We start from the raw sequence: 15,634 nt of genomic DNA, 5'->3' as shown, positions 1-15,634 counted from the left end.
TACTAGCTATCCTTGTTAGATTTCTGGCAGTGTCTACAAAAATAGCTGGTTTTATAATAACTGATCATTAAAACATATGGTATTCATAATCAGCTTTCTAGCATTGCTTACATTAACAATTTTTTTCTCAAAAGTATTTTATTGTGATTTTATTCAGTGTTCTCTGTTATTCCTGATCTTTCTGCCTTTTTAATCTATGAGGCTCATTGGAGCACAGAAATGAATATCTGGTTTCTTTAAAGACAAATTTGGAATTTATATGGTTAAAAACAGTGAATTATCAGAAAATGCAAGTTTTAGAATGCCAGAAGCCATATTTTATGTAAACATTAGTAATAGTTGTAAGACATCTACCAAGTTAATATTGCTGATTTCTTACTATTTAGATATTAAAACATACCTGCATATGCATAAGAAGCAGTAATTTATTACAGAATTTTATTTTCAGTTCTCCTTTAGATCTTCCTTTTCCTTATCATTTTAGATTTTGTTTGTATGCTTTTAGAACTTTGGCTGCTATGCTAAATGCAGATTGTTGGAGGTTTTCTCAAAAAGATTCTGCTGCAATTAAATGTTTGAATTGCTGGTTTATTTTTCATTTATTTCGGCTCTAGTACAGTTGAGGGGGCTTGGAGCTACCAAAGATTCACTAGGAAAACACTGCCTTTAATTAAAAACATTTTTTGTGTTTGGGAATTCTTTCCCCATCCCAACATTTTTCATTTACATGAGTGAGGAATAATCCAAACACTTTGGTGGATTACTAAAGTAGATGATCAAGTGAAAAGTGCTTACCCAAAATCATGTGAGGGGAAGTGCATGACCACTTGCAAATTTTTTAAAGATTCCCCTTCCCAATGTCAAAAGGATCATCCACTTTAGTGAACCACTGGTGGAGGTGAAAGGCTCTATTACTGTCATTACAATGCAAATATCCATTTAAAAATATTGTGTAACTTGGTAGTTGTAGGGCTGTCTTGTTTACTATTTTTGTCCTTGCACAGATCCTCCTTCTGATGATAGCACCACACTGTACAGACAATTCAACAATACTTCCATTCAAGTGGGTGAAATGTGTTCAGCTTTAGGAAACATAAATTAAGGCTAGGAAAAAAAAATCAACTTTTACTATTTAAATGATAAATGAGCTCTAACCAGTGATGAAACGGGGAGATGTTAATGTCACTTTTAACTCCTTGTAAAGTAAGTGAGGGTGGGGAATCAATTAAAAAGGCATGAAAACTGCTGAAATAAGAGCTGTTTGTGCATTCGCAGCCCCTATACACTGGAGAGGATGAAAGAAGCTTTTTTCATATTGTCACTTGCTTTCCATGTCTGCTACTATATGTGGTGAAGGCAGAATTTTTTAAAATGCATGCATGTGGATTAGGGTCAAGCCCTGTGTATCAGTAATGCAGTTGGCTCACCATACCACTGCAGCGCCAGAGCCTACCAACAGCAGCGAGATGCCTTAATTGAGACATGCTGTCAAAGTGACAAACACATTTGCATACAGTCTATTTATTTTCGTTGGAAAGGTCTGCAGTCTGCTGTTGGTTGAACATTCTTAATCAGCTTGCTGTAAGTGAGCCGGCAGCTAGCTGTCCTATGCTGGGTGCGTCTCTTCATTACATGACAGATTAGCTAACGGGGGATGGGCTAGGAAGCCAGCAGCAACCCTTAATTTTAACTCATTGTGTCTCTTCCTTTTTTAAGTTCGTTTCTAGTGTTTCTCATATGGTTTTATGTCCATGGCAGCAGTTCTTCAATTGGAAAATCAGAAGTAAAACATCTTAAGTAGGCTAAATATTAAATGCTCGCCTGTTCAGTACTCTCGAGAATGTATCAAGCATTGTTATCTACTAGATTTTTCAGCAGAGGAATTTTAAAGATGTGTCTCATCTTGCTTTGTAGTTACTTTTCAGGTATCACCTCAAGGGAGGGTTAATTGGGTAGATAATTCAGTTAAACTGTTGATTTTTGTTCCTGTAATTGTCCAGAGATTGAGAGAAACTCTCTTTGGTGCCCCTATGAATGACAAAATTGTGTACTGGGTCAGGCTGCGACAGGGAAAGTCACAGCCCCTTAGCTCTCATGTCTTCTCTTTTCTGCTTTAGAATGACTCCGGTAAAAGAAACCATCATGCACTAGGAACCCAGGCAGATAGCCAACAAATAGCATTGGCAGTGGTTACAAAGGTCACCAGGTGTTTAACTAGTGGAGAGAAGGGGAAATAATTAAAAAAAAAAAATAAGAGGGACCCAAGAGGCTGGATCTTCACCTCGTTTCTTTAGAGAAATAAGGGTTTCTGTCTGATGCATCAATGCAGGGTACTTCCCTGACTGATGTCAGTGTTGACAGGCTTTACTTTCTTTCCCATGTTTTAAAGCTTGAGACCAAACCACATCATTTAGTCTAACATAATTTGGCATCCACCATTGCTGTAAATGGGATCATCCATTAAATGGATATGGGCCTCAGAATGCCTGTACTGTGCCTAACATAGACTTTGGAACAAGGCTAATGACAGCAGCTGATGCAAACAGCATCCAGTGCAGGTTTACTGACCTGGAAGTTGTTGCTTTTTCACCCATTCTCTCTGCATGTAGATGGTACAGGTTTATCCTTTGTCCATATGGAGAATAAACACAATACTAAGTAGCAAATAGTCATATAAACTGTTGGATTGTTCCTTGTGACTTATATTGTCAGTTCAAATTTGGAGTCTATAATAGATGATGTTCCATTTGTCACCATTGCCTGTTCACTTCTATACATGGTGGAATATGATTGGCAAGACACAGAACTGGAAGCAGGTGAACTTGCTATGATACAGGATATAGTTAGAATATCTGGGAAGAATTTTAACAAAATTTCATTTTTTCTTCTCCCACATTGGAAGCACTCATGTCTGCAAAAATACTATTTCCGTCTGACTGTGTCATAGATCACATTTTTTAGAATAAGGGAGGTATCTGAATCTGAACATTTCTATAGCATTTATCAGTTTCTGGATTAGTGTTAGTGATGCTTGAGTCGTGAACTTTAGCTGGATGTTTCAGCTTCTGTCATTAGTGTAATTGTCAATGGGGGAGATGCCACGATGAGAGCACCATATTGAGCATAATGTTCAAACAGACACGTGGCTCTGCCACTTCACAATTTTCATACTTGATTGATCAGCAGATAAATTTAAAGTCTGGGTTTCAGTTCTGATTGATTTCAGAAGATGTGTTACGTGAATATTTCAGAAGATGTGTTACGTGAATAGCTTTGAATTCCTCTCCATCCTACATGACACTAATTTATAAATATCAGGCTACTGGAAAAAATTGAGTCAGCGATAACTCCAATCATGTTAAGAAAAGAATGCTGCTCTTACTGTTTGTTTTAAGTTTGTCTGTAGGTGAGGTATTGATTTGCAGATATAACGTTATAGTATCAGTTTGCCTAGTTTGCACATATATTGTCCCTGGCAGCGTAGTTGAGTGCTTCCTGAGTTCCTCATAACACTGCTGTGGGAATTTGAAAATGTTTTATCATCATTTTATAAGTTGGGAACAGTGGCAGAGAAGGTTTGTGACTTGCTCCATGGCCAGATGAAAATCAGTACTCATGCTGAGAACTGAACACTCGTCTCCTGAGTCTCATAGTGGTGCTTTCACCCCAAGACCTTCCTCCTTCCTTGGTATATAACTTGGATTCTTAGAACACATGCACCTTTAATAGCCCAATCTTGAACGTTGAGTTTATCATGTCACGGCCCCAAGACATTTAGAAAAACAAACCCATGTTGACGAAGTGACAAAGATGCCATAGCATGAAATCTAGTAAATTTTAAAAAAGGGAGGGAAACTGCCAGCTGAGACTGAAGTGAGATTCAGGGTGTTCTCACAAGCACTGAGGTTTAAAGAAAACAAAAAACAGTGATTCGGATTATGGCTTCAGTGTTTCCCAAATGAGTTTTCCTGTTGTAGTTTCTGTGACTATTAGTCTATTTTCAGGTAAAGAAGAACAAGGGATAATATCATAGACAATGACATACGGACTCAGTGTATATCCAACATCATAAATATTTCTGATGTACATATTGTGAGGGTGCTATTCTGTAATTACAGTATTGTTAACTGATAAAGTTCAAACTTCATTCAACATTGGATTTGTTTTTATTCAGTCAGCTTGGTTGGAGAGATTACTGAAATGGGCAAGTCATTGCTCACACACAGAACTCAGCCTCCCAGACCCCCCTTTTTGCCATTCCTCTTCTTGCCCTTCGCGTTCTGGGGATTTCAGAACACACTGTTGTCTTACCACCAGGAGGCAGCTGTGGATGGGTGCACCTTCTTTAAATCCTCTTCTGTGCACATCTAATAGGTATCTCGCCACATAAGTTTGGTGCCATTCATGTAATTAGCAAATGTGCCATAACAGCAAATGGGGATGATATTTTCCATCCTCCCCCTGCTAAGTGGGTTGATGTCACTTGTTTGTTTCCTAGTCATTATGTAGTTGTTTGTGGGGAAACTTGCGCAACAGTTGTGGCTTGCCTTATACGCTGAAAGTTTCAAGAGTCAAGCTTATCTTAAGCAGTATCCTGACATCCTTCAGATCCTATCTTCTGCAGATTTCTGCTAATCAAATGGGCTTCATCAGTGTGAATGTTTAGGTGAGACACCATGCCCCATATGAAGTAACTAAGGGTTTGAGCACATCGAAGATTAGAGCTAGGACCTTGCAGCATCTCAGGAAATGGATGAGGAGCCAGTGCAGAGCAGTGGTGGAATGTGCTCAGACTGAAGTCTTAGCACTTAATAAAAGGGCTGCTACTTACCTGACCAGCTAAAACTTCTATGTGACTGTCACAGTCATTCTAAGGTGGCTGGGCTGTTCCAATTTAATAAAATTATTTAAAATGCTTTGGAAGAAAGACCTAACCTCTCTCTGAATTATGAAGAGCTTTTATTAAGCAGCAGACTTCCATAATTCTTTCAAATGTGTTTAACTTAGCTCTAAGTAGAGGCCTTTATCTCCAAGGCAGAGAGGTGGTCAGGGAGCTGCCTTAGAGGTACTTTTCCCTGTACCTAAGGACTGCTCAGCTTCCATGCTATGGGTGTGCCTGCTATTGCTGTGATAAATGCTCTGAAAGATAATCCCTTCTGGTGTCTCCAGCAGCAGAGCCAGGAAGATGGATGCTGTATACTTTAAATATTCTTAAATTGTTTTGAATACAAGAAGTCGTAGGTTGCTTTGTGTGTGTAAATTGCAATCCTGGATGTGTAATCAGTGTAGGAGGTTGCTGGATAACTTATTAGGGGGGCCTGAAATTATGGGCACATCAAGCTGAGAACATGCCTCTGTCACTCTCATCAGCCCAAGTCCAGGTGTGCCAATATCTGAATCCAACAGACCTGTTTGTTCAATAGATAATTGTCATGAGTCAGTATCTCTGCAATTATGTTGGTTTACATAGAACCATCAAAGTGTATGGCACTGTACAGTGGGTGAAGATTATCAAATCTTATAGCTCAGCACAGTCAAATAAAACTCATACCAGCAGCAAATTTCGCTCCCTTTCCTGAAGGATGGAGTTAATGTCCAAAACTTAACTGTAACTTTCAAAAATGTTAACCCAGACTTCTTTCTGCTCCTTCCCACACAGCACGTGTCTCCAACCAGGCCTTCTGACTAGCTCTGTGGGAGTAACCCTACCTCCTTTCCCAAGACCTAAGGTCTCCTGCCGGAATCTTCCTAGAGTTTAGCCTGCGACTGGTTGTCTGCTTCTTTTTGAGGGCGCCGGCTGACCTGCAGGGCTAGCATTTGATCCCTGCTTTCACACTCAGTGTCTGTTAGGCAGCTTAACTAGGCACAAGAGGGACTGATTCCAGCTCCTGTAAAGAACCAACCCACTCTGTGACAAAGTTCCTCCCCTGCAGAGCTTGCACCATTAGCAACACCGCAGGGTATAGTACAGACCAAAACAAATCCAGGCTGATGTGGCTGATGGGACTAAACCCTTGGCTATTGGGGAAATGTTCATCCCCTTCTCCCTTTGTGCATCATTCAACAAGAAGTGAATTATACTGGCACTTCTCTGTTTAGAGTCAGCAGGAATGTATTCAGGGTTGTATGGAATATTGTTATCTGGGAATAGAATTATGTTTTCAAAAGATAGATTCAATAAAATGGAGAAAGTGAAGAACAGCCCAGCTACGTTCCAGAAATGCAGAACTGGATCAAGAATGCCAAAGGGAAGCAGAAGGAGGGATTAGCTCTAGCATAAAGGAGAGGAAGTGATGGTGAGATGAAGGGTGCTTTAGTGGACCATGTAACTCCCTTCACATGCAGGTGCATTGGAACAATAGCAGATTTCCCCTTTGTCTCAGCAGGAATTATATTGCACAAAGGTAGTTATCAAAGAGGAAAGCAAGTTCATGGTACAATGTTCAGGCAATTGCATGTTGTCGGAGACAAGTTCCCTCTTTAACACTGCACCACTCCCAAATCTCTACTGGAATAGATGTCTTCATTAAGGAAACAAGCCTCCATCCCTCTCTTTCCCCACTAGTGGACAATGTGGCTTTTCCCTTTTGCACATGTGGAATCCCTCCTCCCTCTCCCTGGTGCTTATGGCAGACTTGGACTAATGTGAGACAGACAGTAGGACCCTAATCCTGCATTCAGATCAGCAGACACAAAGATTTCTGTTCACCATATGCATATTCTGGATCAGAGCTAATGGGTTTAATACAGATTTAGCCCTAGCCCTTAAAAATTCTTCATATTCTCCAGGAAAGGACAATCTCCCTCTCGAACACGTCCTTTTTAAAAGGAGTTCAGTATTCTTCAGTGGAAGTCCCCTTGTGAGGGAGGAGAGTTTTAAAGAGGAAGGACTGCCCTTGGCCCAGAAACAGTTGTTCATCTGCACTGTGTCTACACATGCCCCTTCCTTTCAGAGGGGGCATGTTAATGAGGTAGTTCGGAAGATGCCTATGAAGCGCTGACATGAATATGTAGCGCTTCATTAGCATAATGGCAGCTGCGTGCAATTCGAAAGTGCCGCTTTCAGAATGCACGCCACCCGTGTAGATGGGAGCCTTTTGAAAGACCCCTTGACTTTAAAAGCCTCTTCTTCCTAAAACCAAATAGGAAGAAGATGCTTTCGAAGTCAGGGGTGTCCTTTTGAAAGGTCCCTGTCTACATGGGCAGTGTGCGTTCCAAAAGCAGTACTTTTGAATCGTGTACGGCTGCCATTATGCTAATGAGGTGCTGCATATTCATGCCAGCACCTCATTAACATCTTCTGAACTGCATCATTAACATGCCCCCTCCAAAAGGAGGGGGTATTTGCAGACACAGCCCTGTTGTGTGTTGCAGAATAATTGTCCTTTACGGTGACACTTTTCAGAGACTGAAAATATTCTCAGTGAACCAGGGAAATAAAGCACTTAGGTGAAACCTAGCTTTACTGTGTGAGAGATTTGCAGGAGTGACAATCCATAGAATACGAATTATCTGTCTAAAAGGCTCATGCTCTTCTTTTGCATGTAAATATTTGACATGTGAGGCCTGGCTCTCTCTTTAGGAAGATTTACACCAGCTGCAGTTCATACCCAAAGGTAACTGCTTCTCATGACTCAACCGCCAATGTTTTCTAATGAGTCCAAGACTGCTATCTCCTTCGCTAGTAGAACAGCTTTGGGAGGATAGCTCGTATTACATAGAAACTCAGGCTTATGACTAAAGTGACACAGATAGTAAGACCCCAGTCATGTATTCATATCAGCAGAGGCAAAGGTGTCGGTTCACATATGTGTATATAATGGATCAGGGTGTATATGGTTTGCAAGTTTGGGCTTTCCAAATTCTTCAAACGAAGCTGGTCTACAGTGTTGTGCAGAATAAACATGCTTTCCTGCGTACATGTAAGTCAAATGTGTAATCTTTAGATCAGGGTGTATGGAGGAGCACATAGTTTAGCATCCCTCCCAGGGCTTTGTGACAAGCTATCGCATGTATTTTTGTGCGGTCTCCATGTTAGACTTGTTACTCTGAGGAACCCCTAACTGACTTGCAGAGTGTAGCTCGATACATCACTGCCGGCATATGGAAACAACTGTGCTTTATGAAGTGTAAGGTGTGCATGTGTACATGTGTAATAATAAATACATCAGTACATGTAAGACGAATCAAACCACCTTGATTGACAACCTGAGATAAGCTCAGAGGGTCTTATGGATGAGTCGCTTAGACTGTCAGAGTACCTCAGCACACAGAAGTTTCTCATATATAACTGATCAAGTAGATATGTGCAGTTAGGCCAGAACTGTCTAAACTGACCCCTGGGTCCATGGCCTGAACAGAAAGATTAAAAGGGGTGTATGTGAAATATATTGTGCAGTTCTTCTAACTGCAAGCTCTCTATGATTGCTTGTTTGGCTAGTTGGATTTGAATTTGCCTTTCAGAGCCAAAGCTGATTATCACCAAACAGAACAGTTACAAAGCATCGCACTGTATGTTTAGAAGTAACTTTGTTTCTGGTGAAAACAAAAAGCAGTCAAGTAGCACTTTAAAGACTAGCAAAATGGTTTATTAGGTGAGCTTCCGTGGGACAGACCCACTTCATCAGACCATATCCAGACCAGAACAGACTCAATATTTAAGGCACAGAGAACCAAAAACAGTTTCTGGTGGTGCTGGAGGGGATATTGCCCTAATAATACAGACTACCTCAGCAAATGCTGGAGCCAAACTAGGCAGCTAGGCACTGCTGTTTTTACAGCTCCTTAAATGAGAGGCTTTCTTCTTTCAAGCATCCTGCCTGCTAGAGAGAAATGGCTTTTACAAAAATAATGAAGTACGTATCCATCTACTGACATTCATTTAAAATCAGCTGGGCTGCTTGGATTTCTTAGATTTGAATTCTGGTATCAGGCCCACTGATAGCCCTGTGAGAAGCCAACAAAGTGACCAGCTTCAAAAAAAAAAAAAAAAAAAAGCACACACCCACAAAAAAAAACAAAAAAACAGCATGGCTCTTTATTTTTAATCCCACATTGCTGGATTTTCCAGTATTTTAAATGAAAAATATATGCAGTTAGCTCTGCGTTGACAATGTCCTTGAGGATTTGACAGTGAGATTTTCCAGCAGTTGCTCTTCGTTAGAATCCTGGTGGTGTTTAATAAGGCAGTCGAACTGCTGGCACCTTCGGTTCCTGTTTGTTCTCCGAGGGCTCAGGGGCTGCTGCAGTAAGCACATCGACCAGGGCTGATCATTACAAGGGCGTACGCCACCATGAATAAAAATGTCACACATTTTCCCATCTCACAGCGGTACAAAATGTCAGTCCTGTCAAACAGACATTGCAGGTAGCTGTGAGCAGTCAGTACAAATTGGGAAGCCGAACATTCCCCCAGCTTTCTGATATTCTTCATTTGAAGCAGAAGAAAAACAGTTGTTAACCTATTAGCTGTGATTTTAAGCTCTGCCGAGACATTAGATGGATTGACTTTCACACGCGGGAATAAATATATTCCAGGGGTTCAGGAATTTTAAACCTGCTTTCCATCCATTTTTATTGGAAAACAGAAAGATGAAAAACGGCTTCAGTAGACATTTGTCTTATTTTGGAAGAAAAGCATTGCAATTTATGCAAATTTTTCATCAATCTCATACTTCAGACGCTCTCCCTACTTGTTTTACCAGTGCACCTGGCTTTAAAAACCTCCTTTCTGTTTTAGCGAGGGACCAAGAATAGGAGCAGTTTGATAAATTCAGAATGTGCTCTCTCCCAGCCCATCTTCTCCTGTTACTTGCTCCTGCAACAACTTTATACTATATTCCGTGGTGATTAATGCAAGTGAAAGTTATGTTGGGTTTGAATACAGAAGGATGGTGAGTTTGGGAGAGATATCTCATTCTGTTGGCAATAGACTTGCCCTGATTCTAGAGTTATTCCTTGATGCCCCCCACAGTTATCAATTTAGGATTGGAGCCTGTGATACCATAAGTGTAGGATTCAGATTTTACTGTGGGATCCAGGAGAAGCTGGACTGAGCGAGAGTGCCGTGGGGCACAGAGTCCTTATTAAAACACCAACAACTACAGTAATAAGAGAGGGGACACAGCAAACTGCTGTCAAAATAGATTTCTTGGAGTGAATTGTTTGCTTTGTGAGAGAGTCCCTGTGCAATAATGGATTCTCCTGTTTTACGGATCTATTTCTCCATGTGTGATGCACGTATAAGCTAGTGCATTATTGCAAACATTATCTCAAAGATATTAATGGCTAAAGCATGTTGCATAAGGAAGGCTCTGAGAAAAGGACCTGTGCCAACTCTCTTCAGAAACAAAGCAGCCAGAAGCTGGATGAAAATACGAAGGAAAAACTTTCTGGGTTGAAGGTTTACCTGCCTGGAATGTGATGCTTTTTTAGCCTTCTGCTATTATACTGCTGCATGTGAACAAAACTAAAATTGATTGAGGGGGATAAATTGGGCATCTTATACAGTGTTTTTTAGGATAATGAATATCCTAGGTTCTCTGTATGTTGATATTCTGTAGGCACCCGTCAGCCATGCATTACGATAGCATGCAGAACTGCACTCTCCTGCAGTATCTTAGAATATCTGTAATTTCACAGTAGATTCTGAAGAGAAGTTTAATTTCTATTGTTAGTGTTTTGACTGCAGCTCGATGCTCTACATTTTAAAAAAAAAAAAAAACTGAGCTACAGTAAACCAGTGGCCATAGTCGCAAGTCACCTTTTCATCCTCTTCTGTGGTTTCTTTTGCTGCCTTTTTTGCACAGCATGTGAACTTTCCCATCACTGGAGCTAGTTGCATGGGAAGTAATCAGACATCTTGACAAGCCTTCAAACCACAAATGCCACTACAAATTAACCACTGCCATTACAAAATACTCCTCCTGTCAACATTGTATAAGACTGCGTGCTACTTTGGGGGCATGCACTGAAAATGTCTGCTCAGCCCAGCTCGCACATGAAAAATACGCATTTGTAATTCTCTGAAACGTTTCTTTGGATCATTAAAACAGTATTTCATGCACTTCCTGTTGAACTCTGTAATGAAAGTGATGTGCCTACTATTTGAAATAGAATTGTGATTTTAAACACATAATTGGTTTTAAATCATTCTCCACAGAAATAGTCTAAACAATCCTCTCTGGATCTCTTAAGCTAAAGGTGGTTTGTTTAATTCTAAAAAATGAAAATATAATGTAAAGGAACAGCCAGTTTTTCTGGGATGGTTGATTTGAAGAACATGGGTTTTATGAATCTAGCATGTGTGTTTTACCATTGATTGCCTTGGGAACAGGATTGTGACTGTCTCATCCTAGAGAAGCCACTGAGAAAAGACCCTTTGGCTTCCATTATGGTGGATAGTAATGATCTGAGTTGAAGGGAACACTGGTAATAGAAACAAAGCATCACAAAACCCGATTCTGTTGAGTGGGATAAAATCCCTCCTATGTATCTCAGTGAGTGGGCTTGCAACAGTTGTCTCATGATGGCTAGAGCCCTTTTGGGCATGGATTGGGGCTCCTCATTTGATACTGTGGAATATTCCAAAGCATGTTATTGCTCACAATCACTTTGGAGGTATGTCAGGATGTACCTATGTTGGGTTCATGCCTGACATGCTTATAGGCCCACAAAGCAGTGATTCTTTCTCCACATTAATCAAAGAGTAAGAGGGTGTCTAAATTTTCACTTCTCTATTGTCTTCTCAGGCCATCAGATGGGCAGGCAGCACAGATTACAGTTGCCCCAAATCCCTTTGAAGTGCCACAGTAGAGCTGCTCTGCATGACACTGAGGAGGTGAAGGAGGTTCCAGTGCTATGGTCCAGGCAGCTCTAAGGGATGACTGCCCTAGGCCCCACCCCTTTCAGGGCATGGATCTGGGCACCCTTCCACCTTGCACCAGGGCCTGAAGTGGCTATTAGAACCCTTCTAAAGATGAAGTGTTGACAAATTTAGAACAATCCATCTCTTGCCCCCATGTCCTCCTTTAAAACGGATTAACATTTTTCAAAACCATCCTGTGTTTCTGAGATATCCATGATTTTCATATAGCAGAAAGTCTGTTGTGGAATCCTTTAAACATGTCTCCCACGCTCCTGGAAGTACAACTTCTGTGATTGTGACCAAACACTTCTTCCTGCATGTGCCAAGAAGCAGAATTTTGTTTACAGTTACACCCTGCCTTTGTCTATAGCTTATTGTAGCTGCACTTGTTGCTGCAAATGAAATAACACCTCTAATCTACTGATAAAGGCTCTGTTTTCAATACCGTTTTTTGAAGAATAACTGCTTTAGCTGAACAGATATTCCCAGCAATAGTTTGAGATCATTTTCTGTACACCAGCTGTTACTTCACACTTTGAAAATTATCTTTTTTTTGTTTAAAGTTTTCCCTGGCGTGAGAAAATAAATAGCTATACTGTGAAAATTCCATGAATGTAAAATATTTTATTATCTGTCTGGGTATATCATTTTGAAATTTGTGCCCCATGAATTGAAAAAATTTCTAAGAATTATTCTCGGGCACCTTCTGGTTTAAAATTACTTATCTAATAACTAGAAAGTCAACACTCACTGTGCCTCTTAGAATTAGTTTTCTGTGAAGTTGCTTAGTGTTGTCATTTCAGAAATGTTTGGAACAATACAATTAAAAAATATGCAGCATAAGAAAGGTGTATTGGTACATAGAGATGAGTATGAATGTCCTAATTTAGACTTTTTCCCCTTCATAAAAGGCTATACAGTATGTGCAGTCAAGAACATGCCTAATATTGTAATTTAACTGCTTTTAGCAATGCAGCCATCCACTGTGTTGTACCCATTCATCCATGCAGCACAGGTAATTAAGTTGATATTCCAACACCAGTTCCCCTACTGACCTTTTAGAAACAATGTGTTTTGCTGCATCAACAAATTAACTTCAATCAGATGCTACTCTACTAAATATTATCTTCATATACTATGAATATACTTACTCATCCCATCCTGGTGACAGATACTAACATCAACATTAAAAATGAAGCTCTGGCAAAGGGCAAATAACAGTTATCTTCTGGTAGACCTCTGTGTCAATTACTTTCTAGTGCACTTGTCCCGTGTGTGTGTGTGTGTGTGTGTGTTGTGCTCTGCAACATTGATTTAGCTGTAGTAGTTATTCATCAGTGTGAAAGTTTTGGAAGCCATGCTGCTGAAGGTATGTGGTCTTGCCTTTTTACCTCAACAATGACAAGAAGAAAGGTTCAGATTTGTGTGTGGGAGGGAGGGGCTTGCATTTCACAGTGATCTTGTTTTCCAGCAGCAAATACATGAAGGAGATGAATTCAGGATCAGGCTGTTGGGGCCAGGCTTTGCAATGCTATTACTTGGGTTACAGTTCAGTAATTTACAGCATATTTGTTATAAACAGATTCCTCCTGAGGAACCTTAAGGAAACCAAAAGCTTCTAAAGCTGAAGTTGAAGGTTTCTCAAAGTTGCTTAACTTTTTAGTGGTAAGAACTATTACGTGTGTAGAATAGGCTGCCATGTGAAGTGGTGAAAGCCTCATCATTGAAGCCATTTTAAACTGACTGGATAAATTACTGCAAGTAGTATTGTAAGGTACAGGTCTGTACTTGAAATACTGTACTATTGCTGATGGTCTGATGGGCAAGTTTGCCTCTAATAACTAACTGTATAAAGAAGTATGAGTCATTTCTAAAGCCTGGAAAGTCTCTTATTATGAGAACTGAATAGTGATTTTACATTTCTAATTAAAATGAAAATTCACGAATAAAATATACGTATAAAACAAACAGACAATTTCCAACATGGGGCTTGGAAAAGACTAGTCATTCATTGGTGGATCACAAGAAAATGGTGCCTGAATTCAATCCAGTCAAAGTGCACCCTTCTCCTACAAAAGTGCTTGTAGAACTTTCAGCTCTCTTCTAGCACTCCAGCTCATGTGGTACACTCTGACACCACCTGAGGTGTCTCTACCAGTCATGCTCCCTCAATCATTAGCTACAGACTTTGGGGTTCAGAGACACCTCCCCAGCTCAAGGTAGGCATTCACATATCCTGTCTTAATCCCTCCTTGCAGGCATTGTGGTAATTCTGTCACTACCTACACTGCAGAGGGTGCTGGCCTCTTTTGTGTCTTCATTATTCCTGGAATAGCTATCCCTGGAAAGAGAACTTTCATGTCCTGATATGCCTGTTCAGCAAACTCCTTGTTTAGGCTATACCAATGCATTCCCCTAAAGGGTATTTTTCTCCCACTGTCTTTAAAGGGTACTTTACCATTGTGTGTTCCTTTCCTCCACTGCCCCACTTCACCCTTGTTACAGCATAACATGTACTTTGTGTACTGACTTTGCACATAAACAGATCCCTAATTTCAGTGGTAAGTCAGTGCCCTGTATATAAACTACATTTTGTGGCTTTCAAAGTTTGTGTCTTAAGCATCACGCATGCTTGTGAAACTACTTTTCTCATTTGGTGTAAACTTGCTATTTATAATCATCTCCGCACCACACTTCTCTTCTTTCCCCTATGGCCTGTGCATTTCAGCTTGCATCTCTTGGCTCATACAGCAATAAATATGTGGTAATTTTCATGTTCCCTTGCATGGATTTCATACTTATGTCATGGAACTAACGATCTCAAACTGCGTGGACAGCTCAGAAGCAACCAAAAGGCTATAAGGCTACTTAAGGCGTTCCACCAGTGGCTAGAATACCGCCCCAGGTTTTACCCCGTGACCTGGGGATTTACAACAGGAACAAAAATTATATTTGCATACAGTGTGCTTTGGCATGTCTCAAATCAAGCCTTGTTCTAACCTTAGGCAACATGGAGCCTTCTAACAAAATATTTTCTGTGGCTAGGGAAAGAACAAAGCTCACATCTCTCCCTCAAGACTGTGCATCCTAGCACCCATCTTGACCAGGCCATCTTGACAAGTGTCCTGCCATCAATACAGGCCAGTACTGGCTGCTTCAGATACAAGTACAAGAAAGCTGGTATTAGGCAGAGGGGAATAACTTACCCTTGTGAAAGCTGCCTCCTAAGCCATAATAGTCAGAGGTTGACTCATCTGCAAGCAACTGTACAGTTAACCAGACATCCCTGCTCTGTTAGTACCACTAAGTCCTGTACTGTCTCAGGTCACCCACTACCTGCCAAGGAACTACAAACCTGTCTGGAGTTACCAGCTCTAGGGATGGGAGTGACAGTAAAATCCTTGTAACCTGTCCAGTATTTCCTTTCACTGGTAACAGTGGTGTCACCTGGAATGAGGATCTGTATCCACTGGGAGCAGGGGTGTGGCCAGCTTTCCCACATGTCAGTGAACAGCCATCAATGGTAGGGTGACCATATCTCCCAAGGCCACATACAGGATAGAGGGCACTCTCCCCCATTCCCTGAGCCTCGGGGAAGCGGCCAGGACTTAGCAGCCATGGTGCTTCCCCACTTCCTTTCCTGAGCCTTGAGGAAACAGCAGGAACGGGGCAGTCATGGCACTCCCCCGACCTTTCCCAAGGCTCAGGGTAGCAGCGTGCACAAAGAAGCCATGGCGTGTGCACACACACACACCCTGCGTTTCCCCA

The 15,634-nt window shown here is 40.9% G+C and overlaps 1 protein-coding gene across 10 annotated transcripts in view; it reads left to right on the top strand.

The window, feature by feature from the left end:
- DENND1A (DENN domain containing 1A) overlaps positions 1–15,634 on the top strand; it is a 406,341-nt gene that overhangs the window by 353,555 nt on the left and 37,152 nt on the right. The gene's annotated exons all lie outside the window — the stretch shown is intronic.

This window comes from Carettochelys insculpta, chromosome 21 (genome assembly GCF_033958435.1).
Source record: "Carettochelys insculpta isolate YL-2023 chromosome 21, ASM3395843v1, whole genome shotgun sequence".
NCBI classification, from domain to species: Eukaryota; Metazoa; Chordata; order Testudines; family Carettochelyidae; genus Carettochelys; species Carettochelys insculpta.
Note: the sequence above shows the minus strand (reverse complement) of the source record. Positions and strands in the feature narration are given on the sequence as shown.